Source organism: Nicotiana tomentosiformis, chromosome 5 (assembly GCF_000390325.3).
Source record: "Nicotiana tomentosiformis chromosome 5, ASM39032v3, whole genome shotgun sequence".
NCBI lineage: Eukaryota > Viridiplantae > Streptophyta > Magnoliopsida > Solanales > Solanaceae > Nicotiana > Nicotiana tomentosiformis.
Genome location: NC_090816.1, coordinates 111,919,822 through 111,931,051, shown reverse-complemented (window position 1 = coordinate 111,931,051; position 11,230 = coordinate 111,919,822). Strand labels below are relative to the sequence as shown.

Below are 11,230 nucleotides of genomic sequence, written 5' to 3'. Positions count from 1 at the left end.
TCCATATGCATAAAACATATAACGAAATCGAAAAAAATAAACCAAAATTCAGAACTACTATAAAAATTTAGGACTGCATATAAATTTCAAGATAATGAGTCCTTAACATTTAGAGTGCACACATGAAGTTAAGGACAATATGTCCTAAAGTTTAATAACAGAAGGTGCAAATACATGACACTTTGTCCTTAACATTTACACTGCACACATGAAGTTAAGGACATGATGCCCTAAAGTTTAAAAACAGAAGGTGCAAATACAGGACACTTTATCCTTAATATTTATACTGCACACATGAAATTAAAGACAGTATGTCCTAAAGTTGAAAAATAGAAGGTGCAAATATAGGATACTTTGTCCTTAATATTTACACTGCACACATGAAGTTAAGGATGTGATATCCTAAAGTTTAAAAATAGAAGGTGCTTATTCAGGATATTTTATCCTTAGTATTTATGCATCACTCATGAAGTTAAGGACACGATGTCCTAAAGTTTTAAAACAGAAGGTGCTAATTCATGATATTTTATCCTTAATATTTACACAATACTTATGAAGTTAAGGACACCATGTCATTAATATTTATACAACACTCATGAAGTTAAGGACACTACGTCCTTAATATTTTACACTGCACAGATGAAGTTAAGGATACCATATCCTTAATATTTTACACTGCACACATGAAGTTAAGGACACCAAGTGCTTAAAATTTACATTGTATACATGAAGTTAAGGACACCATGTCCTTAACATTTACACTGCACACATGAAGTTAAGGATGGTATGTCCTAAAATAAAATAGAAGGTGCTAATTCAGGACACTTTGTCCTTAATATTTAGTTGCAACACTTTATATATACATATCAGATGAAATGACTAATAAATTCTTTTTGATTGTTTACCTATTGTTGTCGTTTGCCTTTATGTTAGTGTATGTTCCTGGGTTTATACTTTTCATCATGTACAAGTATGAAGACAACAATTCATAGTTCTCTTTAGGAGTTCCTATTATTAAAGCTGAAGCATGTTGAATAGCACGCCACGCCTTGTGATACCCACTGTCTAGTCAATGCAATTTTTGTATTTCTGCCATGACAAAGGCAGGTGTAACTTCAAACCTTGGGTCTCGAAGATTGTCAATAATGTAACCACTAATCAACTTTGAAGTTGCATGCCTTTGATCACCTTTCAGAGTGTTAAGTGAGCAGTCATGATTTTTCTCAACCTTTACTATCTTGAATAGTGTTGAATCTTTAATTTTGAAAGCACGCACACACCACCCACACTTTTCATTATTGCATTCCAAAGAATATCTTGTTGAACTTGATCTAAAAACCTTGAATTCAAAATGTCCTTTAATTCCTATATTCGAAAAATAGTTAATTATACTCTTCTTTTTGTCAAATATTGATTCCACTTTTATTTCATCCAACGAAGCATTTTCTCTCAATATTGTAGTTGTGGTATTCTTTTTGTTTCGACTTTGACCTTTGTCTAGTTAGTTGAGTAGATGATTTTTCAGCAACCTCTTCAATTACTGGTGCACTCTCTAAGACTTGAATACCCAAAGCTTGTTAGTTGTCAATCTCTATAATGTTTTGTCCCTCCATTTGAATGGAATTGAATGTTTGAAGCACCTCTTCAATTATTAGTTCCGGTTCGACCACATCTATTTACATTATCTGTTTGCATTTGTCTTGATTGTCTTGTTGAGTTTCTATATTGATATGTTCAAAGGTACTTGTAGAGCCAAAAACTCTTTCTGAAACATCAACAATGAAACGACAGCCCTTGAAGAGTGAATGCCTTTTTTGTAACTCTATACATGTTTGAAGATCTAAATCTTTGGATACAAATATTCCCTTGCTTGTTCCCAGGTTGATATCAAACCATATCATTGCTTCAAACTTGTCTCTATCTAATTTAATAACTTCAAAGACCTGGTTGACGAAATCTTCAAATCGAATTGCCTCAGGTACTAGAACAAGCTTTGTTTGATGATCCAGATACTTATAGTCTGCGGTCCATCTTCTATTGAAAGCAACAATAATATATATTGTATCCATATAGCAAGTCAAGAAAAGGAAAAATTCAGGACACTTTGTCCTAAACATTTTATACTGCACACATGAAGTTAAGGACAAGATATCCTAAAGTTAATCAATAGAAGGTGCAAATACATGGCACTTTTGTCCTAAATATTTAGACAACAGTCATGAAGTTAAGGACATGATGTCCTAAAGTTAATGAATAGAAGGTATAAATATATGACACTTTGTCTTTAATATTTACATAGCAGTCATGAAGTTAAGGACACGATGTCCTAAACTTTATCAACACAAAGTGCTAATTGAGGATACTTTGTTCTTAATATTTACACAACAGTCATGAAGTTAAGGACACGATATCCTAAACTTTATCAATACAAGATGCAAATACAGGACACTTTGTCCTTAATATTTACATAGCAGTCATGAAGTTAAGGACACGGTGTCCTAAGCTTTATCAATACAAGGTGCTAATTGAGGACACTTTGTCCTTAATATTTATACAATAGTCATGAAGTTAAGGACATGATGTCCTAAACTTTATCAATTCAATGTGCTAATTGAGTACAATTTGTCCTTATTATTTACACAACAATCATGAAGTTAAGGACACGATGTTCTAAACTTTATCAATACAAGGTGCTAATTGAGGACACTTTGTCCTTAATATTTAGGACACAATTTTCAAAAGTTTTAACATGATGTCCCTACTTTTTATCCTCTATACGTTGTTTACTCCGTGAAAATGTAATCGAGAAAAGGAAAATAAAAAATCAAATCCCTTGCATCTTATTCTCCAACAACCAAATAAAATTCACATAAACATACAAAAGCATATAGAGATATCTGAAATTTTAGAACTTACTGTAATTTTATGGTGAAATTTGGAGGAGAAAGTTGAATTCTCTAGTTTGAAAAAAGAGGAGAAAACCTTCTAAAATTTGGACGAAGCGATAACGAGGGAAGGTTTATGGAGCTGAACTCTACACGTACATAAACTGAGCGAAATTATTATAAGTCTAGCACAAGAGTATTTTCGTTCGGACGGGTAAAAGTTTATTAAAGTAGTGGCTAAAGAGTAAATACATTGTGGCTTAAGAGTAAATACAACTCTATTAGTGACTAATTGTGCACTTCCCCCTATAAAAAGACGTCGATAGCTTGAAAGAGTTAGGCCGGAGTTTTTAGTCCAACTTTCAAGAAATTTTTGAGAAAATCAAATTTCTAAGAATTGATCTTCTTTAAATAGGGCTCAATTCAATTTCTAAGAATTTCTAAGAAGTCTACCAATTCAATCTCCATGCATAGTCTAAAGTTGAGAAAAGAAATAAGTTACACACTCTAATTTTGCAGGTGATCTCTAACCCATTTAATATTGTTAGTAGTGAAATGCATACAACATTATAATATACAAAACCAATTTGAGGGGACGATCAATTAGATTTCACCGATTTTTTTCCTTTTTCCTCTTTCATACCTTAATTAATTCCATTTTACCTAATTTAAAAAAAAAAAGTTTATTCTCTATAGTCCTCTATTTACCCACCCCTCATTGATGTTCAATTGAGCCAGAATCAAACTTTAATTTCCTACAATTATGCACTTTCTTTCTTTGTAAAATTTGACCACAGCTGCAATGGTCCACAAATCACAATCGAAAAATATCGATTTCTATAGTACTCGCTTTATAAAACTTTGAGACATATGAAAAATAAAACGAATAATGAACAAAAACAAGTAGTTTCACAAGAAATATATTTAAATTTTCTTCAATCATAGTTTTCCATCTCCCCTAAAGCTAAAAAAACAAGCAAAGTGGAGTATATTGGAGTATATTTTAGGATGCCAAAATAAAAGGAAAATAATTTCATATAGGAGATATAATCGAAACCTAGAAAAACTTTTCAAAGAGACATTTGAAGACACTCAATATCATATTAGCATATTTTGTAAATCCGTTAATTTACATAAACATCAATGGCGTTATGAGTTCAAAGAGCAAATAATTTGCAATTAGTTGCAATGGTAATTACTAAAATGGGCATGCGTTTTGGTTAGTGGTACGAAACTATGCTTAATTACTCAATCTTTAATTCATGGTCCGGGTAAGTTAAATTGGGTCCAATTCGGTTTGGAGTATTATAATCGGGGGTAGCCTAACGAGTTTTGTGGCCTAAAGCCAAACTTTATGAGGGGCATTAACCTTTTTTTTTAAAATATTTATTTATTTGAAATCTATTTTTCTAGCGTTTCTTAGATACAAATTTATTAATAATTTTCTTATAATCAATAATTCCTAATAAGTCTTTCTTAATTGACAATATAGTTCATCTATTTAATCTTTATTGAGACATTGTTATCTTAGGTGAGATTTTATCAATTTTAATTTTGAAAATTTCTTTCCGCTGAAACGGAAATAAGAGTTATTACCAATATTCCATAAGTAATATCGGCATTGGAAAAAGAATCAAATTTTTTTATTTGACTGGTATATCAATTAAATTGTTATCTTCTAATTATATTATTTTTTTTACATATTTTTAATTCCGAAAATAAATCTAAACCATCAATATCGAATTGATTATTATGCTTTAACAACATTCAAGATTAAGGCAATATTTTTTCAAAATTTTATCATCTAGTGATTTTAATTTTTACCGCTAAATAGAAAAACCAAATATATTTTCATATGCTTCGAATTGTTCAAATCTATTTTGAAGTGAAAAAATAGCCTTGTCTACTATATATACAATAATCAATTTCAAAGGACTCTTCGAAAGATTTTGAGATTTTATTATCAACATTCTCATCAAATTGTTACTTCCTATATATCATACGTTTCTTACGAAATTCGGGTTCAATATTCATTTCAAGTTCAATTTTCTTGACAAAAATCATAGCAATTGCAAATCCTTCTTCTCTATACTTGTTAAAGAAAGAAATCAAACATTTTTACTTCACAGAATATTTAAACTTATACATAGCCTATTAGGTGTAACAAAAAATGGGCCCCCATAAATGTGGGGCCTAAAGTAGTTACTTTACTTGCTTTATGAAAGGGCCGCCCTTGATTATAACAATTTATAATTATGTAAGATAGTGATTATTTAATCATTTATTACGATGATAACATTTTGGAGCAATACTTTGTTATCAATACTAGTAATTTGATTTGGTATATTGATTGACCAAGCAATTATCACGCTTGTGAAATTATTTCAATTGAAAGTTCTGAATAAATAAGCAAGAGATGTATGTAAGTGGACTTTAGACAATAAGCTGTGTATTAGTAACTGCCAACTGTTGTACTTTTGGTACAATATCATGTGTACGGTCGAAATAATTTTCAGCCTTGGCATGTCCGGTATGGTTCGAAGGGTGATGTATCGAAATAAGATCCCGAAGGCGGGACGAACTAACCTCGAACCCGAGGAGGCCGGTCCGTATCGAGATTGATATCATAATCAAACTCGAACAAGAATCGAACCATGACACAGGGTAGACCTATCGTGCTGATAATCCAAAGACCTACCAACATTGACCTGGAATCAATTCGAGGGCTCGAACCAGGATCGGGCTCGAACCAAGATCACAAGTTCGAGCCGAAATCAAGCTCGAACCAAAATCGAGGATTCTAAGCGAGATCGAGCTCGCACACAAAAGCCGTTGCAATCCCACTAGAGGGAATCTTGGCAGAAATTATGAAAAAGCTGACTTATCATGGGTCTCCCACTGAATGTTTATTTTATTATGCTTGGAGCCGAATCCCTCCACTATAAAAGGGCTTCGTTATCATTTCTGTAGCACAAGTTTTTCTGAGACTTACGTTGTAATAAAAGTATTATATTTCTCCTACAATAAAGAATCGCTCTTCCAGTTTCTTAGATTGATTCTATTTGTCGAATCCTAAGGTTCACTGTTCTTGATAACCTTATCTAGATTGCATTCTCTCCAATCTACATTTACATTTTATTTATCCTTGCATTTTGTATCAAGTTACGCCACATATCCTTGGAACTGCGTATAAATTCAACTCTATCCATTTTTCGGGTAAACAGTTTGGCGCCCACTGTAGGACCGAGGATAACAGTGATCATTTGATACAAATCTAAAAAAATACGACATTGTGCTTTGCACTTATTTCCGAAAACATCTTGAATTTAGGGTCAGCTACGAATAACCACTGATCGAATGGCTTCACCGATCGATTACGAAGCCGGCCTTCAAGATGAAACCAACAACTTGTTACCCGAGACTCGAATCGAAGTACCCGAAATTCGAGCCGAAATACTACTGGATGTCAATTCACAAATAGCTTTGGAGGCGAACCAGCGTTCCGAACTGGAAAGAAGCATTCAGGGCGGTACTCGATCCGTAGCCCGAGACACCCAAAACCCAGGGGAAATCGGGGCCAGCTTACGTATGATCTTCGAGATGCTGCAAGCCTAACAAGTAGCGATAGCTCAGCTATAGAGCCAAACTCGCGCACAAAGCAAGCCAGTTTCCAATCCACTTCGAGAAGTCACCCCCAGAACAGAGCCTGCCATAGTGAAATCTAACGAGCAATAATCGGGGACTACTCCCGGAATTACTAAATTGCTCGAGGAACTCACAAAACGAGTCGAAGCCAACGACAAGAGGGTGGAAACGTGCAATGCCAGGGTCGACCAAATCCCAGGGGCTCCACCAATGATAAAGGGGCTTGATTCGAAAGAATTCATACAAAAGCCTTTTCCGTCGAGTGCGGCTCTGAAGCCAATCCCCAAAAAATTCCGTATGCCCGAAATTCCCAAATATAATGGTACGACCGATCCTAACGAACATGTCATCTCTTACACATGTACCATAAAAGGCAACGATTTGGAAGACGATGAGATCGAATCCGTGCTAGTGAAAAAGTTCGGGAAGACCCTCTCGAAAGGAGCTATGATCTGGTACCACAATTTACCGCTGAATTCCATTGATTCTTTTGCCATGTTAGCAGATTCATTCGTAAAGGCACATGCTGGTGCCATAAAGGTTGCAACGAGGAAATCAGACCTCTTCAAAGTAAAGCAAAGGCAGGGTGAAATGCTGAGGGAATTCGTATCCCGATTTCAAATGGAACGCATGGAATTACCCCCGGTCACAGACGACTGGGCCGTACAAGCCTTCACCCAAGGGTTGAACGAGCTAAGTTCGACAGCATCACATCGGCTGAAATAAAATTTGATCGAGTATCAAGCGGTAACTTGGGCAGATGTGCACAACCGACATCAATCGAAAATTAGGGGCGAGGATGATCAGTCGGGAGCCCCGTATGGACCCATTCATCAGAATATGACAGTTATTAATCAAAAGCAGATCGACAGAGAACAAAGGTCGAACAGAGACCGATATCGACCATACGTCGCAGATCGGGTGAACAACGGTTCAGCACGCAACGCAGTTCGGAACAATCGAAGGATTGATCGAGGACAAAATTCTCAGGGGCTTATGAGTAAGAGCGGCTTCGATAAATATGTCGATCCTATAGAAGCACCTCGATTATCAGAATATAACTTCAGCGTTGGTGCATCCGCTCTCGTGTCGGCCATCGGACGCATCAAAGACACTAAATGGCCTCGACCAATGCAGACTGATCCTGCCCGAAGAAATCCCAATCAAACGTGCGAATATCATGGTACCCATGGCCACAGAACGGAAGATTGCAAGCAACTAAGAGAGGAAATAGCTCGCTTATTCAACAAAGGGCACCTTCGGGAGTTTCTGAGTGATAGGGCAAAGAGCCATTTTAGAAGTAGGGATTTCAGCAAGCAAAACGAGCAAGAAGAACCGTAGCACGTCATTCACATGATCATCGGCGGCATCGATACCCCTCGGGGACCAATGCTTAAACGCACTAAAACATCGATGGTGAGGGAAAAGTGATCTCGGACTCAAGATTACGCACCCATGGGGACTCTGTCCTTTGATGATGAAGATGCAGAGGGGGTCATCCAACCTCACAATGACACACTGGTAATATCCGTACTCGTGAATAAAACTAAAATTAAGCGTGTGTTAATCGATCCAGGTAGCTCAGCCAACATCATCCGATTGAAGGTAGTGGAGCAGCTCAGCCTACAAGATCAGATCGTACCCGCAACTCTGGTCCTAAACGGGTTCAATATGGCATGCGAAACCACCAAAGGTGAGATAGTCCTACCAATAAACGTGGCCGGAACCATCCAGGAAACAATGTTTCACGTGATCGAAGGCGATATGAGATATAACGCCCTTTTCGGAAGGCCATGGATCCACAACATGAGAGCTGTGCCTTCGACCCTACACCAGGCCCTCAAATTCCCGATGTCGGGAGGTGTCAAAATGTTGTACAGAGAACAACCAGCCGCGAAAGAAATACTCATCGTCGACGAAGCTAAACCAGTGTCCTCACTTTCGCCGATAAAAGGATCGGGCCCGGAAGGAGAACGGGACACCAAATAGCAATCACAAACATCGGCTTCAACCCAGCCAGACAACCAGAAAATCGAAGAGGATGGTGATCAAAGGGTCCCTCGATCTTTCGTGATTCCCGATGACTCCGACGCCACAAAATCGATAATCGAGGAGCTAGAGCAAGTCATATTAATCGAGCACCGGCCCGAGCGAAAGGTATACTTGGGAACGGGGTTGAGCCCTGAACTCAGGAAGAAACTCGTTCAATTTCTTATCGATAACATTGATTGTTTTGCCTGGTCCCATTTAGATATAACAGAGGTCCCGCCGGACATAACGACATATCAGGTTCAGACCGGTGAAGCAAAAGAAAAGACCCCAGTCCGATAGAAAGCACGTATTTATAAAGGACGAGGTAACCAAGCTTCTCAAAGTAGGGTCCATTCGGGAGGTGAAATATCCCGAATGGTTAGCCAACGTAGTTGTAGTCCCCTAAAAAGGGGGACAAACTTAGAATGTGCGTGGACTATAAGGATTTGAACAAAGCATGCCCCAAAGATTCCTTTCCGCTGCCCAATATCGATCGCATGATCGATGCCACGGCCGGCCACGAGATCCTCACTTTTCTCGATGCCTATTCCGGGTATAATCAAATCCAGATGAACCCGGAGGACCAGGAAAAGACTTCATTTGTTACCAAATATGGAACGTATTGTTATAATGTGATGCCCTTCGGGCTAAAAAATGTAGGGGCTACTTACCAACGCCTGGTAAATAAAATGTTCGAAGAACAAATAGAAAAATCAATGGAAGTTCATATTGATGACATGTTAGTTAAGTCCCTGCACGCAGAGGACCATTTAATTCATTTGCAGGAAATGTTCGAGATTTTAAGGAAATACAACATGAAGCTCAACCTCGAGAAATGTGCTTTCGGGGTCGGTTCGGGCAGGTTCCCCGGCTTCATGGTATCACATCGGGAAATAGAGATTAACCCCGATAAAATCAAGGCCATCGAAGACATCGTCGCTGTGGACAGCGTGGAGGCCGTACAAAGGCTAACGGGTCGGATTGCCGCCTTAAGCCGGTTCATCTCAATATCATCTGATCGAAGTCATAAATTTTTCTCTCTACTCAAAAAGAAGAATGATTTTTCTTGGACCCCGGAGTGCCAACAAGCATTAGAAGAACTAAAGCGATATCTATCAAGCGCACCACTGCTTCACACTCCAAAAACAGACGAGAAACTTTGTTTGTACTTGGCAGTATCAGAAGTCGCCGTAAGCGGTGTCCTAGTTCGAGAAGAGCAAGGTACGTAATTCCACGTTTATTATATGAGTCGAACCTTAGGAGAGGCGGAAACTAGATATCCGCTCCTAGAAAAATTGGCACTTGCACTGATAAGCGCCTCAAGAAAGTTAAGGTCGTACTTTCAATGTTATCCCATATGTGTATTGTCCACTTACCCGCTTCGTAATATTTTGCACAAACCCGAGTTATCAGGCCGATTGGCCAAATGGGCTGTCGAACTCAGTGGGTACGATATCGAATATCAACCCCGCACGGCCATCAAGTCTCAAATTTTAGTAGACTTCGTGGCCGATTTCACACCAGCCCTCGTACCCGAAGTCGAAAAAGAACTGTTGAAATCAGGTACATCATCAGGGGTATGGATCCTTTTTACGGACGAGGCTTCGAACGTAAAAGGGTCCAGGCTGGGCATAGTTTTGAAACCACCCACGGGTAGCAATATTAGGCAATCTATTAAAACTACCAGGTTGACTAACAACAAGGCCGAGTATGAAGCCATGATTGCAGGTCTCGAGCTAGCTAGAAACTTGGGAGCAGAAGTCATTGAAGCCAACTGCGACTCCTTGCTGGTGGTGGGTCAAGTAAACAAAACCTTCGAAGTTCGAGAAGGTAGAATGCAAAGGTATTTAGATAAACTGCTTATCACTTTGTGCCATTTCAAACAATGGAATTTACGGCATGTACCACGAGAACAGAATAATGAGGCCGATGCGCTTGCGAATTTGGGGTCGTCGGTCGAGGTAGATGATATGGGCTCGGGGAATGTTGTTCAACTTTCGATATCAGTAATCGAAGAAGGTCACGCCGAAATAAATTCTACAAGCTTAACCTGGGATTGGAGAAACAAGTATATTGAATACTTGAAAAGCGAAAAACTCCCATCGAAACATAAAGATTCCAGAACCCTACGGACCAAAGCTGCTCGATTCACGTTGGCTTCGGACGAAACGTTGTACCGAAGAACGTTCGATGGACCGTTGGCGGTATACTTGGGTCCGGGGGATGTCGATTATGTCCTACGGGAAGTGCATGAGGTTACTTGTGGGAATCACTCTGGAGCCGATACATTAGTCCGAAAAATAATCAGAGCAGGGTATTATTAGATCGATATGGGCAAAGATACGAAGGAATTTGTTCGTAAATGTGACAAATGTCAAAGGTTCGCACCGATGATCCACCAGCCCGGAGAGCAACTCCACTCAGTCCTATCCCCGTGGCCATTCATGAAATGGGGTATGGATATTGTCGGCCCTCTGCCATCGTCCCCAGGTAAAGATAAATTCATTTTGTTTATGACTGACTATTTTTCTAAATGGGTTGAAGCACAGGCGTTCGAGAAAATAAGAGAGAAAGAAGTTATAGACTTTATTTGGGATCATATCATATGCCGGTTCGGGATACCCGCCGAAATAGTATGTGACAATGGAAAACAATTCGTTGGTATCAAA

At 38.4% G+C, this 11,230-nt stretch overlaps 1 protein-coding gene across 1 annotated transcript in view; it reads left to right on the top strand.

The window, feature by feature from the left end:
- LOC104091667 (glucan endo-1,3-beta-glucosidase 8-like) overlaps positions 1-11,230 on the top strand; it is a 152,093-nt gene that overhangs the window by 63,175 nt on the left and 77,688 nt on the right. The window lies entirely within an intron of this gene.